At 46.4% G+C, this 20,552-nt stretch overlaps 1 pseudogene; it reads left to right on the top strand.

The window, feature by feature from the left end:
- The first annotated feature begins 5,893 nt into the window (after positions 1 to 5,893).
- On the top strand, positions 5,894 to 13,525 carry LOC102523428 (annotated as a pseudogene).
- Positions 13,526 to 20,552: the final 7,027 nt, after the last annotated feature.

Raw genomic sequence — 20,552 nt, 5'->3', positions numbered from 1 at the left:
AATTTAATAGATAATATATATATATTCAAAGTTCTGGAAGGGGAGAGAAAGGAAGCTGTACCAAGTTCTGCAATTTTAACCCTCACAGACACCACCTTGTGACCCACAACCTAGGGTCACATAAACCTGGCCCTCTTCAAGCCTCAGCACCATCCATCCTGCCTCCCAGGCCAGAGTCTTGGAAGTCCTCTCAACACTTCCTCTTCTCCCAACCCGAATCCCACCTCCCACAGCCAGCTTAGTCTCAGCCAGCAGCAGAATCAGGACCCTCCCAGTGACATCTCCAACTGGGATCCCCCTCACTCATGCTGCTCCACACTGGCCTGGTTGCAGTGCTGGGATGGGTCATGTTCCCTTGCACCTCAGGGCCTTTGCACATGCTGTGCCCACTTCCAGGAACATTCTTCCCTCTCTGTGTCTCTTAGCTGTGCCAGTGCATCCTTCTGTCTCAGTTCACATACCATCTCCGTAGAGAAGTCTGCCCTGGTCACCTGTTACATGCTCACTCATCATTCTGTACTTTTCTCCAAGGCCCTGGGTTAGAATGCTTCCTCATTTAGTGTCTGTCTCCCTTTCTAGGTTATAAACTCTGTGAGGGTACAGATGTTTGTCTATTTTGTTAATTGCTCAGCTAGCTCTATGTCTGGCATATGGCAAATGTTCAATAAATACGTACTGAATAAACAAATGAGCGAGGGAATTTTCAACCTTTGGGTCACCCACCTGATGAAAGGGAGAATCGGATGGGTCTGTGCTTTTGATGTGATCAGAGCAGGAAAAGGGGAGAATGAAGACAGTGTTACTCATCTTAGAAAGAGTTTTATGTTTAGGAACAGAGTGAGCTCATATTTTGTATGAGGGAAATTCATGAACATAGGTTTGGGTCCATACCAAAAAAGCTCTGGCAGGGTGTGCTCCAAACTGTCAAGAGTTGTGGTACTGAGTGGTGGGGCTAATTGAAATGTTTGCTTTTCCTCTTCACTCCTTCTTTAACCTTTTTCACAAATTGCATTTTCAAATTGCATGATAGTGAATAACACAACTATCAACTGCATCACAGTTGGAGGTAGCAGATAAGTTGTCATTTAAAGAATACTTCTTGGTGGGGAGGATGTAGCTCAGTGGTAAAGTGTGTGCTTAGCAAGCACAAGGTCCTGGGTTCAATCCCCAGTAGCTGCATATAAATAAATAAATTAAATAAACCTAATTGTCCCCCAAAACAGAACTAAAATAAAGAATACTTTAAAATGAGTGTGTTTGCTGATTCAAACCAATTATCTTGAGGAAATTAACACAAACTTGTACAAAGAGTTAGTCCCAATGTTGCTTTAGACCCAAACTGTGATCAACCAGGATATCCAATAATGGGGCACTTAGACTGTGGGGCAGCTGTGTCAGGAAATACAATGTGGGAAAGGATTTCAAGACGCAAAAAGACTTTCCCATCTATTAAGTGAAATAATGTGCTGAATGATTCCATTTTCGTAAATATACGAACAAGAACGCAGATATATTAGGGAAAAGTCAGGGAAGGGTATTATTAAAATCTGCCAGCAGCAATCTCCTCTGCATGGGGTCATCGTGGGTGACTTTTATCTTCTTTGTTGTTTTCCTCTAATTTTTAAATTGTCTGCAGGGAATATGCACTCATGTCATAAGCAAAAGATAACAAGTAAGATTATTTTTGAAAAGATGAAGTGAGATGAAACGAACTCCTTGCCATTGACACAGATCAGGGCTTCTCCCCCTTGGCACTGCTGAGACTTGGGCCAGGATAAGCCTTGCTCTGGGGGGGCTGTCATGGGCATTGTAGGATGCTAGGCTGCATCCATGGCCTCTACCCATTATATGCCAGTAGCATCTCCATCTAAAAATGTCTCCAAACATTGCCCAGTGTCCCCCAGCTGACCGTACTGGTTGTCCCTATATGACCGCCCACCCACGCAGATTCTCCCTGTTTCACGGGCCCCTGAGCTGGCTCTCGCAGGCGAGCTGGGACACTCTGCAAAGGACAAGAGTGACACAGGGGTTAGAGGGCTCTGTCCTCATCAGCGAGGCCTCATTCCCAAGTCCCTCACCTGCCCGGGGCCTCTCAGCAGCTGTCCTCAGCCGTAACCTGAGCTCTTCTTCTCACAGCTGTGGCTGGTGACAGAGCCTGGGCAGGCAGCGCGCCCAGACCCACCGACTCAGCAGATGAGCCTGGGGTGGTGCTCTGGGGGCCCAGCAGGCTGGCCAGCAAGCAGTGTCTGACTACAGCTCGGGAAACCTGACCTGTGTGAAACCAGAGATGCTGAGGTGCTCAGAAAATGACTTTAGACCGCTCGGCATCACTCAAGCCTTGGCTGTGTAGGGATGGGGTGCTGGTCTCCTCGTCGTGGGTGGCTTCAATCACTGTCATTCTCTAACACTTACCACAGATCAGTGGTTCTCACCCAGGGGAGTCCTCCTCCCCAGAGGACACTGGGCCGTGTCTGGAGACACCTGTGGTTGTCATGATCAGGGGAGGGGTGCATCCTGGCATCAAGTGAGTGGGGGCCAGGGATGCTGAACAGGGTGAACCCAGCACAGAGAACGATCCAGCCCAACTATCAGCAGTGCCGAAGCTGGGGGACCCTGAACTAGATTCACAGAATAATAAAAATCACGAGTTAATTTTGTTTATTGTGCACTGGTGTTTAGCAGTCTTACCATGTGTGGTGCCACGGCATTCTCCGAACCCTTTGTAAGTGGTAGAGACTAGCATCGGCCACATTTCCCACATGAGGAAAGTGAAGCTCAGAGAGGGAAAGTGTCTCATGCAAGGGCACACAGCAAGTGAATGGTAGAGTCGGATGTTTGGCCAGGAAGGGCTGAAAATCTCAAAGCACCACTACAGCCCACCCGTCCGATAGCTCCATCACACAGCTAGGAAGTCCTGTTCGCTGTGTGATGCAGCACCTGGCGTGTAGTGGACACTCATTAAATGTTTGCTGGATGAACAAAATGAGTTAGAGAGACCATCAGACAAACATTTAATGAGTGTCTACTACACTCCAGGTGCTATACCCTCCGCCTCAAAATGCCTCTTAATACTTCACTGCTGACACCTAAATGTGTAAGGTTTTCCCACACACAAAGCAATTCTCACACACCAACTGGGTGTCCTGAATTCAACTCAGTTCTGACACAATGAACCCCGAGATACCATCAGACCCCACAAGCTCAGGACCCAGTCCTGCAGGACTGCCCCCACTTCAGATGCCAGTTGCAAGTCCAGGTCATTACCTGTGCATCTGACTGACTGGCTATAAATTGGAGGCTCCCCTGATAATTTGCCAGAATGACTTACAGAACTAAGGAAAACAGTTTACTTACTAGATTATCCACTTATTATGAAAGAATACAACTCAGCAACAGTCCGAAGGAAGAGCTGCACAGAGCAAGGCATGGGGAAGGAGGTGGGGCTTCCGTGCCCTCTCTAGGCGTGCCACCCTTCCAGGACCTCCACGCATTCATCAACCTGGACGCTCTCCAAACTCCATACTGTAGGGATTTTTATGGAAGTTTCATTACATTGGCACAATTGATTAAATTATTGGCTATTGGATAACAAAAGACACCAATTTCATCTTTACAGCTCATATCACTTAGGAAATTCCAAGGTTTGTAGGAGTTCTGCGCCAGGAACAGAGAAAAAGACCACATATATCTAAATCTATATCTGTATCTGTATCCATATCTATTATAAATTACAATATCACACCACTCCAACAAGCTCTTCCAACAGTTTTCCTCTCTGCATCTCACCCCACTGTCCTCTTAGTATCCTTCCCCACGATCCCAAAGCCTTAGTGTGAGCCTGTAACTCCCATCTCACAACCAATATGTTGATTAACTAAGTCCCCGGTCCTTAATCGCTCTTTGTCCTTTCAAATTCACCTGGCAAGATCCGGCACAAAATGCAACCAACTGTCACACCCGTAAGAATTAAAAAAAAAAAAAAGCAAATGTTGTAGAGGATGCAGTGAAGTTGGATCCCTTGTGTGCTGTTGGTGAGAATGTAAAATGGTACAGCCACCATGGAAAACAGTATGAACAGTATGTAGGTTCTTCAAAAAACAAAAAATAGTATTAACATATGATTCAGCAATCCCACTTCCAGGTACATATCCAAAAGAATTGAAAGGAGAATCTCAAAGAGATATTTTTACACTCATGTTCATAGCAGCGTTATTTACAATAGCCAAGAGGTAGAAGTAACCCAAATGTTCATTGATGGATGGGTGGATAAAGAAAATGTGGTCCCTCCATAAAATGGAATATTACTCAGCCTTTAAAATGAAGGAAATTCTGACATGTGCTACAGCATGGATGAATCTTGAAAACATTATGTTAAGTAAAATAAATCAGACACAAAAGAACAAATATGGGGGGGCATGGTATAGCTCATGGTAGAGCACATGCTTAGTGTGCAGGAGGTACCAGGTTCAATCCCCGTTACTTCCATTAAAAAAAAGAGAAAAGAACAAGTATTGTATGATTTCACTTACATGAGGTACCTATAATAGTCAAATTCCTAGAGACAGAAAGTAGATGAAAGGTTACCAGGGACCGGGGGGAGGGGAGCATGGGAAGCTTTTGCTTAATGGGGAGTTTCTGTTTGGGGTGAGGGAAAAGTTTTGGAAATTGTGGTGATGGCTGCATAACATTTTGAATGCACTCAATGCCACTGAAATGTGCACTTACAGTGGTTAAAATGGAAAACCCTATGTTATATATAGTTTACCACAATAAGCACACACACAAACACAAAGTAATGGGATGTTATCTCCATGATTAGGCTATAAAAAAAGAAACCATTGACTTCCACCTTACTAGCAGACTTCTGTCTCCTGGGCTTACATGCTTTAATGAAGCAATCCACTATGCTGAAGAAACCCACGGGGCAAAGAACTGAGGGCCACCTCTAGCTAACAGCCTTCTAGGAACTGAGTCCTGCCAAGAACCACATGAGCTTGGAAATGGATCTTCCCCAGTCAAATCATCAGATGAGACCACGCCCTGCCCAACACCTTGAATTCAGCGAGAAAGGCTCTGAGGCAGAGCACCCAGCGAAGCCACACCCGGATTTCTGACCCACAGACACTGTGAGATGATAAATATTGTTTTTTCAGCCACTAAGTTTTGGGTAGTTTGTTACATAGCAATAGCTAAATAATATATTATTACTACTACTACTACTATTATTATTAGCTTAAGTTTTATACACTGAATAAGGATGTGGACTTTAATAGACACACCCTTGAAGGGTGGAGTCCCTGCCTCCTGGTTAGATGCTTTCCTCATTCTGAACCTCAGTTTCTTCATCTATAAAATGGTTTTAATATGCACATAATGAGGATAAAATGCAGGTAAAGTGCTTAGCTGAGGCCCTCCGCATGAGAGTGGTCAGGTGCAGGGGCTCCTGTGATGAGGATGATGATTTAGAGGACAGGGACTGTCTCATCTCTGCCTTGTCTGTTGTCACCCCCTCTGAACACAGGGTCTGAGGCTGGTGGGCTCTCAGCAACAGTTTCTTTGTTAATGCAAGATCTGTGCGTCTCTGTTCTGTCTGTACACCCTGTCTGCAGGTGGGGGAGTCTCTGCTAAGGGTCCCACGATTGCTCCCTGGCTCCATCCGTGACCCTGAATCTGCTGTGTCCGCCTTCGCGGATGACACGTCTATGGCGGGGGGCCAAGGGCGACTGGGCTGCAGGGGCTGGGCCTGGGGAGAGCTGGGGGAAAGGAGGCAGCTTGACTCGCTCTCTGGATCCCCCTCCTCGCCTCCCGCGAGCCTTGAGACCCTCACGCAGCCACTTCTCCCCGGCACTTGGCAGAGAGGACGAGCGGCAGGCGTTGCCTTGGCAATGCTGGGATGCCCAGCAACAAGTCGGCGGCACGTGTCACGTGCCCAGCGCGGACCAACCCGAGTGCCCGCCTGGAAGCAGGTCAGTCTGGGCCAAAGTCCGCCTCCCCCACTCCTCCCTCCCCGGCGAGCTGCTCGGAGCTAATTACCGTAATTGCGGTGGGAGAGCACCCGAATGTGCGGGGTGGGGGGGCGGAGGGGGGCTAGGACTGGGGGCTGGGCAGGCTCCGAGGGGCTGAGTGGGCAGGGCAAGAAAGCAGACCCCTCTTCCTCCAGCAGCCTCGCCTCTGCCTCCATAACCGCAATCAAAGCGCTCATTAAACGCCTACTGTGTACACCTACTGTGGGGGAGGAGCGCTTGCGGTGGGGGTGGGGAGCCCCAGCCTCCTGCTTGGGTATTTCTGGATTTAGGAGCGCAAGTCAGCTCAACGGATTTGATTCCTAAGGTTCTGGGTCTCAAAGGTTCTGTTCAATCGCTCTGGGGTGTATTGAATCACAGGCACCCCCTCACCCCCTTTCCGCTGAGCGTCTGTTTCGTCCTGAACGAAAATACGGAAAATACTCCCTTGAAGGGAGCGAACAAAGACTCAGCTCTGGGCAGAAGAGTTCGAATTCTGTCTCTGCCATTTACTGCTGTGTGACGCTGGTTGAGTCTGTCAAACTCTCTGAGCCTCTGATGCCTCATCAGTTAAAAAACGAATAGGGAGATCCCAGTATCTATCCGTGGGAGTCGTATTTACTGACTGAATGTATGTGAGGTATGCAGTAGGCATTCAATAAAAAGAAGTTAACCATCACCACGGTCCCAGCTCTCAGTTAGGGGCTGTGAGATCTCCCGAGTGTCACTTAATGGCTCTGAACTCAGTTTCCTCCATAGGGACTGGGTAAGGGCCCTCATGCCAAGCTGGCTGCCACTGGGGTTTGTTTCTGCAAATAATTTTTTTTTAAGAGTCCAAATCTCAGATTTCACGTGATACGCCCATGCAGGCGTTTGAGTTTTCCATTCCTGTACTGGCTGATCTCTTAAATCCCTTCCAGTTCTTTCCTTCGTTTGTTCTTTCATCAACAAACATTAACTGAGCACCTCCTGTGTACTAGGCCTTGCGGTGGCTCTGAATCCCCAGCCTCATCACAGAGAGCACAGACCCCAAGGACCACCTGAATCCCTGGCCGCAGGAAGGGCCCAGGATCTCAGTGGGCAGGGGGGTTGTCTGGCTTGCTTTCAGTTTCTTCAGGGCTCGTTCAGACCTCCAGGCCGTCGCACCTGCTGTTCCCTCTGCCTGGAAGGCAGACTGGCTCTTTCCTACCTTTCTGTCTCTGCACAAATGTCATAGCCGCAGAGGGGCCTCCCTGATACATGCACATCTTTTCTCTGCCTCAGCTGCAGATGTGCTCCCCTCCAGCACTGTGGCTGTTGGGAGTTCTGTTCCTGTCCGCCCCCACCTCCCACCACTAGGATGAGCAGTCAGAGGAAGGACAGTTGGGAGGGAGGGTTGTACCGGAAATTTTGTCAGTATTGCTTCTGAAACACGTCTAAAAGCTGAGAGAGGAGAACACGGCATTCATTCAGGGTCCTTTCAGGACTCCGGGATGGAGAGGAAACCAGGTCTATAAGTCTGGGCTTTCCTCCTGGACTCTGAAGCCCAAGAGCCACCCTTCAGAGACTGGGGGCTGGTCCCACTCGGGACACAGACACCAACCAGAGAATGTGTCTACACATGGGGACTCTGGATTCAAATGGCAGCTCTGCCCCCTTCTCTGTTATGTGTGTTTGGGCAGATGTCTTGATCTCTCTGAAAAGCTACTAGCACCGAGCTTGGGATGTTATTCTGAGGACGAGGTGAGGTAGAGATCTCCCACCTAGCAGATGCTCAATAAATAGAAAATTGGTTTTGAAAACAGGCAGGTACTGAGAGAGGTGCCTTTCAAGGGAGTGGCAGGATGCAATGGGGGAGACACCCAGCCCCAGCCAGCGACCCTCTCTTGGTGTGACTATAAAGCTAGCAATCTGACCTCTCTGGGCTTCCCTTCCCCCCTCACCTTTCAAACAGTGACAAAACTTCAAGTTCTGGCCCACTGGAGGGCTAAGGTATAAGATCAGAGGAGACAACGTGAGAAGGGTTCTGGAAGGCCCAAACCTGGCACCCACAGCATCACTCACAAATATCTACTGGGGCCCAAGTTTTGCGAGACCTTGCGCTTGGTGCTAGGGCTGCAAGGAGCTATGGGAGAGCCAATATAGGAGTGGGACTTCCAGTCCCGGCTGGGCCCTGGACATACTGCGTGGGCTGGAGAAAGGTGCTTTCTCTCTCTGGGCCTCATCAAAATGAGTGATAGGGGGTCTCTAGAATAGGAAGACCTACTTTCAGATTCCTCCTCTGCTCCTTTGGGCCTGCAGGGAGTCCTGGGCGACTTTAATTTTTTTCTTATTTTTTTTTTAATTTTGGGGGGGAAGGTAATTAGGTTTATTTACTTATTTTTAGTGGAAGCACTGGCAATTGAAGCTAGGACTTCGTGCGTGCTAAGCATGCGCTCTACCACTTAAGCTATACTCTCCCACAATTTTTTTATTCTTTAAAACAAAAAGCTGGTGTCACATCACAGCGGGGTGTACTTGGGGGAACCTCCCCACTTCTCTGAGCTCCAGTTTCCACATCTGAACAATGGGATTCAGTAACTATGCTGCCGCGTGGCTATGAGGAGTAAATGACATCTTTCGTTCATTCATTCACTCAAGAGCTATCAGTTCCAGGAACTGGGAAATACAGTGGGGATTAAAACGGGCAAAACCCTTGCCCTTATAAAGCTCTAAGCATATGGTTAATGACAGATAAATAAGCATTAGTATCATCATAATCATTACACATAAAGTGCTTCATTATGCACTTATTATACATGATGTGTGCAGTACTTGGCATAAAATAGATGCTCAGGAAACACTAGGTCCTATTATTGCAATAGTTCCAGGACACTGGAAGATGCTCCCCTCTCTCACAGGGTCTGAAGTGTTAAACTGCCTGGCCTTTGGGATGATTCTCACTCAGGAGGGGAGGGGGACTGAGACCTTCATTAGGGATTCCCTGGTGGCCTTAGGTGGGGAGGGCAACCTGTGTGTGGTCCTGTTTGTGTGCTTTGCCCCTTCTGGGTAAATGCCTCCATTAATCTCCCCCTGCCTGGGCTGGAGGGTCAGGTTTCGGGGCCCCAGGCAGATGTTGTACAGAGTAGCCCTGTTTCCTTAATCCTCAGGGCTCCAGAAATTGTCCTTAGAAGAGAGAACAACAGGCCTGCTGAGGCCACCATCTGTGCAGTCTCGATTTGTAAATGCTCATGAGGGTGGCAGGAAGGTCTCTATAGTAACGGCTGAGGAAGGGGCTGTGTGTGTGAGCGTGCGCTTGTGTGTGTGTGTGTGTGTAAGGCAGGGGACAGAGAGGAAGAATCACCCCAGACCTTTAACCCTTATTTCTAAACCTTCATCTTTGCCATGATGAGCTATTAATTAACACTCACTACTGGCTTATTATCCCCAGAGATAATTAGCTACTGTTCCTAACTCGAGTCTCATGGGGAACATTTTCTAAAGAGATTCATTCACTTCTGCCCACCTGCACCTGCCTGGGACACAGGCAAATGTTGCAGATCCTGGGGACCCAGGGGGAGAAGACTGAACAAAGGGGACTCTCCATGAAGCTGAATTCCCAGCAAGATGACAAGGGCAGAGCTCGAATTAGCAAGGGCACAGTAAGTGATTTTTAAATGCCAGCTATGATGATTCTGGAAGGCAGAATGGAGCCTCCTAAATGGAGTGTTTGCAAGGAAAAGTCATCCCATCTGTTTAAATGGACCAGTCAGATCCAAAGGCTGGTAGAAAGGGGTGAGAGGAAGAAAGACTCTGCAGCCAGTGGTCCTGACTCCAAATGTGCCAAGTCCAGATTCTTCCCTGGCCTTTAAACATGCTGTTCCCCCTGCCAAGAACACATTTCTTATAGCTTCACTCAGTTCACTCCTCCTTAGCCTTAGGTCTCAGTTTAGATAGTGGCACCTCCTCCAGAAAGCCCTCCTTGACTTACCCCTCCTTTCTAAACCTGGATGGGGACAGATGACCTCCCTAGGTTCCCACAGTGCCCCAAGTCTCCTCCATCACAGCTCTGTTCACTCAGAGCTGTCATAGCTTGGGGCTGTCTGTCTCTCCTAATAGACATTTTGTCAAGGACTATGTCGTGTTCTTCTACAAGCACTATTAAGTAAAAAAAAAGAGTACTTTACAAAGTGTGTGTAGAACGCTTCCTTATGTATTAAAAAGGAAGAGAAGACACTACAAACTTATTGGGTGGCTCAAAAAGAAATTGACAATACTGACAACACCGAGTGCTGACAAAGATGCCAGGCAATTGGAACTTCCATCCATTGCTCAAAGAAATGCAGCATGGTGCGGCCACTCTGAAAAAAAGTTTGGCAGTTCCTTGGAAAGTCAAACGTACACTTACACATGACCCAGCCATCCCACTCCTAGGTATTTGCCCTAGAGAAATGAAAACGTGTTTTCCATGCAAACACCCGTATGTAAATATTTATAGCAGCTTTACTCATAATCTCCAAAACCTAGAGATGTCCCTGAACCTGTCTCACTATGGGAGGTTATCTTGTTCCATTATTTGTTTACTTGTTTATTCTCTTCTGCACTAAATGCAGGGCAAAAACCATATCAGCTCGGTTCCCTGTTGCACTCCCAGTGCCTGACACATAGCAGATATTCAAAAAAATTGTGTGTGTGTGTGTGTGTGTGTGGAGTAAATGAATGCATGAAGTAGTCTTAGGGGTGCACAGATCTGGCCATGACTTTCTAGAATGTTGGAGGAGGAGGGGACTTAAGAAATCCTCTAAACAAACTCTTGTTGTAAATAAGGGGGAGTGCAGACCCTGTGTGTAGTGCACACCCTTGTAGAAGTCAGTGAGGGAGGCAGATCTCAGAGCTGAAAGAATTCTGGGGTCTGAGCCATCTTGCTACTACGAAGCCCACCGCTCTGCAAAAGGGATGGAAAACAGGACAGTGAAATGCATTGTGCGATCCTGAACTGTATCCCAGCTTGGGATGAAATGCCATAAAGGACCATACTGGGACGACTGGTGAAACTGGAATGTGGACTGTGGATTAGACAGTGGTGTTGTAACAACTTTAACTTCTTGGTTGCTATCATTGCATAATGGTTACATAGCAGACTTGATCTTGGGGAAAGCATGCTGAAGTATTTAGGAAAGAAGGGAAAGGTTGTGCTTGCAGTTTATATGATGAGACAGAGATAAAGATTTATGGAGAGAGACAGAGAGCACAAATGTGGCCAAATGTTAATGACAGGTGGGTGAATCTAGGTAAAGATGATACGGGAGTTCATTGCACTATCCTTGCAACTTCTCTGTGGGTTTGAATTTCTTTAAAAAAAAAAAAAGAAAAGATTTTTTAAAAAAGAGGAGAACACATAAAACGAGGCAGCCACCCCCAGGCTGCATTGCTGTTTCTTCCTCTTCCTTTTGGAGCTGGCTCCTTGCTCCTCCTTTGAAGCTGTGAAGCCAGAACTGGTCTCCCGCGTGGGAGGCAAAAGGGAAGAATTAAGCCAGAATGTTCTAGATGAGCTCACACAAGTCACGTAGCTGACAGTGAATTTGTTGAGTACCTACTATGTGTCAGAATTCCATATAGTTTCTGCACCCATCCTATGGGCTTGACTGAACTTTTCCCCAGTTATGGATGGAGTAAACCCTTGGTTTGGGCACTTTGTTGACAAATGCTAGGTGTCTTATCTGCTTCTCCTGAATCCATGGGTGATCTGCAGGCAGCTCACTTTATGAGCTCAAATTCCACAAAATGAGCAGCTCCTTCAAGGGATGTTCATACAAGGGAAATAGCAAGCCAGGTACAAATCCCTCTACTGTCACACATACTACATTTGAGTATAGTTACATCTTCATGTCTTCACTATCCCTAAAGGCAAGGTTGATTGCTGAATTCATGTATGTGCCCCTGGTGCCTAATACCATGAAAGTTTGTTGAATAAATAAATGAATGGAATGTCTCTGAAAATAATAGCTACATCATTGGAAAACTTATCATGTTCGACATTATTTCTAGCACCATGTCAAGCTGCATTGGAACCTGAGGCAAAAGGGAAAAATCAGTAATGCTGATCCTGTCTTTCCTTAAATTTTGATATTTTGTTCATTGTAGTTTTTTGCGTTAATTTTGATTTCATAAAACATTGTATTGAAATATTATTGATCTTGATTACTGAGGGGGGGTTTTGTGGCTCCTTAAAATTTGCATCTGAAGCTGATGCCTCTCTCACCCTAGTTCTATTTATTTCCAACATGCAATCTACACCAGATCACTAATTCCTCATCGTAATGTTCTGAGAAGGTACTAGCATCATTGCCAGTTGAGGAAACTGAAGCACAAAGAGAGCTGATTATACCCAAAGACCCACAGCAAGGAGGAGAAAAACTTGAATTTTAACTCAAGCTTGTGTGTTTTTTGGTTCAGAACTTGCGGAGTGAAGCACAACTAAGTTATGAGTTGGGTTTTGAGTCAAGGAATCAAAAGATCTAGGCTTGAGTATCACCTCAACCCCAGGCTCCTCTGAGCCCTCCAGTCCCACAGACCTCAGTGTCCTTATCTGTAACTGGACTTGAATATTCTGAACTCTGCCGTTTTCCCCCCAACACAGTTTACTAGCTTTAGTAGTCATCCAGCAATAGCACAATCTGGGGATGGAGAGAAGCAGGTACTGGCCAGGTTTCCTGATACTCCACGGAGCTCAGAGACCCAGGACGGTGTTGGACCGTGTGGGAGGACCCTGGAGAACACAATGAGGGTCCCCTCCCCCTCCAGAAAACCCCTGGCCCAGGTTTGGGCAGATGCCAGACTTTTATTCTGAAGCCGAGCCCACAACCTATGAGGTAATCTTTGGAGTTGCATTCGAGGCGGAGTCCCATTGGCCAGTTGGCGAAGCCCCTCCCCGGGTTCCCGGCGCCCCGCCTTCCCTGAAGCCCATAAAAGCACACGTCCCTGCCTAGGCAGCAACTGGACACCTGCATCTTCCGACAAGACTGGAAGCAGGTGAGGCACACAGGGGAAGGGCCAAAGCCGCGTGGGGGAGGGGTGGTCTGAGGCACCAGGATCCCCGTGGCTGGGGCTGGTTTACAGGTCAGCTCATGGACATTTTCCGAGAAAGTGACAAAGACTGAGAAGTTTGACGGTCCGGAAAACAGGCCAACCACGCTGACTACCTAGGAGGTAAGTTCTGGGAACATGCCACGAGGTGGGGAGCAGGTTTGAGACCTAGTTACGACCTCTCCGTGTTTCCCCCGCCTAACCCTGGGAAGCGCACCTAGAAGATTGGAGGGGAAAGAATTGTAGTGGAGGGGGGTTCCCAAGAGTCTGAAGAACAGAGAACGGAGGGGACTGGGGTGAGCTGGGAAGAGAGGTAAGCAAATCAAGTTTTCTTCAGCACCAAGGCGGAGAACAGTTCTCCGATGACCACGAAAGGAAATTGCTATTTATTTCAGCACCGAGACTATGGACAGCGCCCCTCGGGGTCCAGGAAGGGAACCGCGATCTGCTTCAGCGCCAGGGCTCCGGACAGCTCCTGAGGGTTCTCGGAGCCGACTTCATTTCAGAACCAGAACAATGGACAGCTTCCCTGGTACCGGGAAGTCCTTGCACCCTGATGGGGGAACAGAAGGTGGTCTGAAGTGTCTGACGTTTCTGGAGACTGCCCCTCACTTAATGGATTTTTCAACGAATTATTTTCCAGATAAGCAGGTGAGGTGAAACCACACACAGAAATCCGTAATTTTCATCAGGTGAGATGGCCACTAGGTAGGACTGTGGGGGGACAGTTGCCTGCCAAGATGATATATCTGTGCTCTTTCCAAACTTCTGCGAGAAGCATTGTGCTAAACATTTTACATACATTATATCATGTCATCTTCAGCCCTAAGACATGCTTGTTATTATCCAGGTGACAGTTGAGGAAACTGAGACCCAGAGAGGGGCATATAACTAGCCTAAGAGGTTTCAGCTCTAAAGTGAAGCTGCAAGTCAAGCCCACAACTGTCCAACTCCAAATTCCATGTTTTTGACATAGCTGGGTGGGAGTTGGGCCCTTGGAGTTCAGACCCTGTCTCTCTCCAGGAGGACCAGGAACAGAAAATAGGAGGCAGTGGAGAAGCAGGAAGCCCAGTTGTTATGGCTTAGCTCAGGTGAGGGGAAAGAGCTGGGCAGGGCTCTCAGACAGGGAAAAAAGGGTAGCAAAGAAGACTGGAGCGGTTGTGGTCTAGTGCTGTGTGGAAGACTAGTGATTTTGTTGTTCTGATGTACTATGACAACAAGTCACAGCTTCCTCATAGCGTGGACTCCCGTCAACCTCCACTCAAGATGAACAAGCAAGTGTGGGGGTTAGGGGTTCAGGGAGGAATCACTTCCATCCAGGGACTGGAATGACTAATTCCACAGGACAAGGGCAGAGGAGGGAACAAAATAGGGGCATGCACCCCATGGACATACAGCAATGTGCCACTGTGGTGGCACTAGAGTGTTGGCCATGTCACTTGCATGCCTCCACAAGTCTGGAAATACAAAACATCTGACTCTGAACCAAGGTTCTTAACCATCTCACTACGCTTTCCTGGGAATCAATGAGGGAATGGCATTTGAAGCCCTTCCTAAACTAGGATTCTACGGAGATTTCTCAATAAAAGTTCCAGGAAGCATTTTTCCCCCACCCCGCCATCAGTTCCAAGGACGAATTACAGGACAAGTGTAAACTTCTGTCTGGTAGGTGCGTTGAAGCATCTTCCACGGTCACCCCCAATTCTCTGCAACATCCTAATCAAATCACAGACACTATATCCAGCTCATTCCAGCCTCAGAACAGCCTTTGCTTGTGTTTCCTCATTTTGGAATGTTCTGTCCCCACCCAGGGTGCTCAATGGCTCACTCTGCCTTCTCATCCAAGTCTCATCTCATCAAGGGAAACGTTCTCTGCTGCCTCACCATCCCCCATGTCAAGTCTACCTTACACATTCGCACAGATCTTCTCCCCAGCACTTAGTCTAGTTTTGTTGTTGTTGTTGTTGTTGTTGTTATCTATTTACCGGGCTGTCTTTCTCCCCCATTACACTGTGAGCTCCATGGAGGGCATAGACTGTGTATTTTCCCTGCTATGTAATCAGCACCCAGTCCAGGACCTGGTACACAGCAGGTGCTCAATAAACATTTGCTGACTCAATAAAGGCACCAGGGAATAAACCAATACATCAGTCAGTAAGTGAATGGATGGTTTTGGTACACACACGAAGATCCTACTTCTCTTCGGTCTCCCCGACAGAAATACCATAGGGGGATGTTTGTTGCAGGTGTTTATTGGGGAGTATAATTAAATTTGTGGACACTCAAGGGCCAGCCAGCCAACTAATAGCCCCAGGGGAGAGCCAGGCTCGTTTAATTAACAATTATGAGGCATTGATTCCTCATTAGCTCTGGCAACTCCTGTCTCCCTCCTCAGCCCCAGACAAATGAGATCTTTCTCCCGGGAGTACTGCCTCAGTGGGTCCATTAACAAGCAGAGAAAATATGATTACAAGACACCTAAATGCCAGAGGCTCTTCGTGAGCGGGAGGGGAGAGAGAGTTCAATGTCTGCGTTAAGGCAAACTGTGAAAGACCTTCCGGTATATTTAGATTTGTTCTCTGGGAGTGGGAGAACTTTCAGATAGGAAAAGGCACCCAGATACTGCCCTTTAGGGACCTCGACGAAAGAGGAGGTTCTGCCCTGGTATTTCGATGAATATCTCTCCAAGGGTGTCTCACCACCGTCCAAATTAATAATATAAAGCTGAACACCCAACCCACCCACCCCCCAACTTGCCCTTCCCTCCATGCCCTCATCATGTGGCACCCTCTCCATGTCCCAGAGACACTCCCTCTCCCCATCCACCTCCCATATTCCCCAAAGCAAGTCATTCTCATCAAACCTGTTCACCAGACCCCTACCTCCATCACTGCCTGGTCATCTCATGGTCTCTTCCCTCCTCTCCCAAAGATCGCACACAGACAATTCATTTACCACATACAGTGAGGGGTTTTTCTAGAACACAAATCTGATCAAGTCCCATCCTTGCCTTCAATCCTTCCAAGACTCCTACTGCCTACAGGATAAAATTCAAATATCTTCACACAGCTTGCATGATCTGGCCCCTCCCCGCTGAGAGTAATTGCCTATCATTTTTCCCACCAGCTACACTCAACAACTTGCCCACCCATGACCACCTCTTGCTTGAATTCCCCAACTCGAATATGAGGACGATTCCCCTAGGAAACCCACAGAGAATGCAGATTCCCAGGATCCTCTCAGTTTCAATAAGCCAGAGGTGGGGCAAGCCCAAGATTCCCCATCGATCTGTACTTTGGGAAATCCTTCCTTTGATTAAAAGAAAAACCCACCAACCTTATATTGCTCCCAAAGACCACTGGTAGGGGGAGGGGAACTTCAGTTACTCTCACCAGTTTCATCTTTATATCCCACCATGCCCAGCGCAGTGCTAGCCCCTAGTGAGTATTCAGTTGAAGTGTAAATGCTAATTTCTGAACCCCTGTCACCTTCATCAGACCCAGAAGCACAGGGACCACATGCACCTATAAAGATGAGACATCACCCAGAGAGGTGCTGTGGACACCTGAACTGAAGGTACAACCCACTGAGCTATCTTATTCTAATTGGGCAGCGTCCAACTGTCTTAAAGTCTGAGACAACTGTAGTTTATTTGGAAGGTGGTCCCTGAAAGCAGAAGTAAAGAAACCAAAGAGTGAGGCAAAGAAGGAGGGGATGCCAATATATGGGGATATAATGGAGTGACTCTAAGAGACTCAAAATAATAGTAGCTTAAACAAAATGGAAATTTATCTTCTTCCCTTTGACTCAGCAATGCCATGCCTAGATTTACATAGAAGATAAAGGAAAACCTTTTTCCACAGAATGAGTTTTACAAAAACAGTCAACAACGGCTTTGTTGGTAACAGCCAGAAACTAACTGGAAAGTGGGAAAACAAGCTGTGGTATATCTACATCATGGGCCACCTCTTAGAGGAAAAAAAACAACAACAAACTGGTAATACAAGCAGCAGACTAAGATGACTGAAAGTCATGCTGAACAAAAGAAGCTGGACACAGAAGGATACACACTGCATGATTCCACTTACCTGACATTAAAGAGCTGCCAAACCTAATCTGTGTTAATAGAAATCAGAACTTTGGGTGTCTCTGGGGCAGGTAGGAGTCAACTGGAGAGGGGCCCATGGGAACTGTCCAGGGTTCTGGAAAAAACCCATCCATATTGATTAGGGTAGTGGCTATGCGGGTGCATAGAACTGAAAAATCATCGATTTAAGGTCTATGCATTTTACTGTATGAAAAATCCAACTCAATTTCTTTAAGTAAAAAAAATGTAATGCAGTTACTTTATGTCATATATCTGTATGCAGTTTGGGGCTGGGCTGGTGGTCCATGATGGCAGGACTGAGGCTCCTTCTATATCATTGCTCTGCTATCCCTTAGTGTGTCACAGTCATCGATGTGGTGTGGTGCACCATTTAGTAAAGTATTGTCTATATTTTACAAGCCCACATACACTCAGATAAAAATTGGGGTTCTAGTGCTGTGAGAGAGAAGGGGAGAATAGGACAGCTAGCAATCTCTGCTACAGATATCTCAAACAGTTGGAAATACATCCAATGTTGTTCATATTGTCCAGGCCAGTTTCTGTCTGAGACCTCCTGTAAGCCTGTATCTCCAGGATTATATTTCAAAACAGAGTTGTAAACTCCTGAAGAGGGAAGGCAGGTGAATGTGCAACAGGGCAACATGGGCTTGGGGGCAGAGCTACCTCAAGCCATGTCACGGCAGCTGCTTCAAGACCCTGGAGAGGCAGACCAGGGCAGAACAAATAAGACAGATAATCCAGGCCACAGTGGAGGCAACACAGTTTCAAAACCTAAAAGCACTCATGGGAAGACAGAGTTTGAAATAGGGAATTATCCACTCAGGTGACACTGCAAGAATGAAATGCTTGGAAACTTGTAAAGAGCATGTGAGATTGTGCCTCTGAGGCAGTGTATGGGTTGAAAGTTAAAATTAGCCAAACTTGGTGCCTAGACCAACGTTTTCTGACATTATAAGTCTATGCAGGATGCCGAGGACATTCACAAAGTTCCAGAATCATCAGCACTACTAACCTCCAGAACATTCCATCTTCAAAAGGAGCCCCATTCCCATTAAGCAGTCACCACCTCTCTTCTCCTCTCTCCACAGCCTTTGGCAACCATTAATCTGTTTTCTCTCTCTCTATGGATTTGTCTATTCTGGACATTTTATATAAATGGTATCACGCAGCATGTGGCCTGTTGTGTCTGGCTTCTTTCACTGAGCACAATGCTTTCAAGGTTCATCCTTGTTGTAGTGGATGTCAGGGCTTCGTTCTTATTCATGGCTGAATAATATTCCATTGCGTGAACATACTACATTTTCTTTATCCAGACACTGTTTTGATAACTTTAGCTATGCTATCTCCTGTAAAGTAGGTATCATTAGTATAACCTATTTTACAGTAGAGGAAATGGGGGCCCAGAGAGGTAAAGCAAGTTGCTCAAGGTTGCACAGCTAGTGGATGGTAGAGCCAGGATTTGAATTTGGGCACTCTGCACCCAGGGTATGCATTTTGAACCATGACCTTACACCCCTCTCACAGTTTGGTACTCAGAGATAACGTGGCAATTGTGATGTGTCCCTCTGTCACTTCCATAGGGAAGGAAGCTGAGGTGCCAACAGGAACAGAGACTTGAGGTCAGTCACACAGCAGGTCATTTCCAGCCAGAGGAGAAAAGCGATGGTGATGGCAGAACTCAGATGCTTCATCATCCAGAGGCTGCTGTTCAAATGGTGGTTGCCTCCCATCAGAGAGAGTGGGGGTCCACCAGGGAGAATGCTGATTATACCCTGAACTTTAATGGTCCTTCAAAAGAGAGCGGCTTAAGTTTCCATGACAACGGCAGGCGGCATCACAAGGAGATAGCTGAGTTTCCTCCCTGGACCCACATCTGGCTCTAGAATCTGTCCCCTTCCATCTCGGCCTTTCTGGATCCCACCAGCCCAGCCGCTAACCAGACCAGACCAGAGAAGGCAGCTGTGTGAGTGGTTAGAGCTCACACCCACGGGGATGCTCAGAGCTCCCTCTCTTTGGTCTGGTCCCAGCCTAGTGATGGAGGCATGGACAGAAACAGCACATACCAGGCACACATGCGAAGCAAAGCAAAAGGGACAGGGCACAGCAAGGAGGTGGTCCCAGGGGCCTCCAGATCACCCTGGGTTTCCCGGATACATGATACATGTCTAGCCAGCCAAGAAGATGGAGAAAGCTCCGAGATGGAAATCGTTAACAGGGCTGGACAAGGTGAGATTTTCTAAACTGACAGTGACTGGACAGGTTACAGAATACTCCCCTCCAGGCAGAAAAGAGATATTTGACAGACCCCAGAATAAAGGTTGCCAAGACTCCAGCTTACTTCCTTCTATATACATTGTATGTGTATATACATTTATTTATTTATTTATTTATTTATTTATTTATTTATTTTATGTTCTATGAATTTATAATATATTTATACATGCTGTATTATTTAATTTTATTATGTGTAATATGTATACAAAAATGTAACATATATTCATAATACAGTATATACTTTATTATGTCATGTTATAAATACATGATACATCATACAATGTAAATATTATAGATTATTTATATTTATACACTTATATGTATTATATTATATATATGTAATAAGTATATATTATATAGACAATAGACAATAGTCTCTATAATTAGACTATACAATAGTGTGTATGCCAGGAGAGAGAGAGTATGATAAAGCAAGCACGACAGAACGCAAACAATTGAGGAACCCAAAGATGCAAAAATAATTCGCCTCTTCTTGCAACTTTTCTATACGTTAGAAATTATATCAAAATATAAACAATACAAGGTTGGTTTAACATTTGAAAATCAGTGTAATTCATTATATTAACAACTAAAAGAAAAACCACATGATCATCTCAATAATGGCAGAAAAAGCATCTGACAAAAGATTTTGCCTTAATAAGTCTGTTTTTAAAAAGTCACAGACACAGGAAAACAATACAGTGATGTTTCAAAAAGTTAAATGTAGAATTACCATATGATTCCACAATTCCACTCCTAGCTATATACCCCAAAGAACTGAAGGCAGGGAATCAAATACTTACACATGAATGTTTATTGTAGCACTAGTCACAATAGGCAAAAGGTGGAAAGAACCCAAATGTTCATCAGTGGGTGGATGGATAAACACAATGTGGTCCACCTATCTGGCAGAATATTACTCAGCCATGAAAAGGAGAGAAGCACTGACACTTGCTACAACGTGGATGAACCTTGAAAACATGATGCTCAGTGAGAGAGCCAGACACAAAAGGCCATAGAGTGTGTGATTCCATTTATACAAAACATCCAGAACAGGTCAATCCACAGAGACGGAGAGTGGGTTTGTGGTTGTCAGGGGCTAGGGGAGGGGCGTGCAGAGTGGC

This window comes from Camelus ferus, chromosome 22, assembly GCF_009834535.1.
Source record: "Camelus ferus isolate YT-003-E chromosome 22, BCGSAC_Cfer_1.0, whole genome shotgun sequence".
NCBI classification, from domain to species: domain Eukaryota; kingdom Metazoa; phylum Chordata; class Mammalia; order Artiodactyla; family Camelidae; genus Camelus; species Camelus ferus.
Note: the sequence above shows the minus strand (reverse complement) of the source record. Positions and strands in the feature narration are given on the sequence as shown.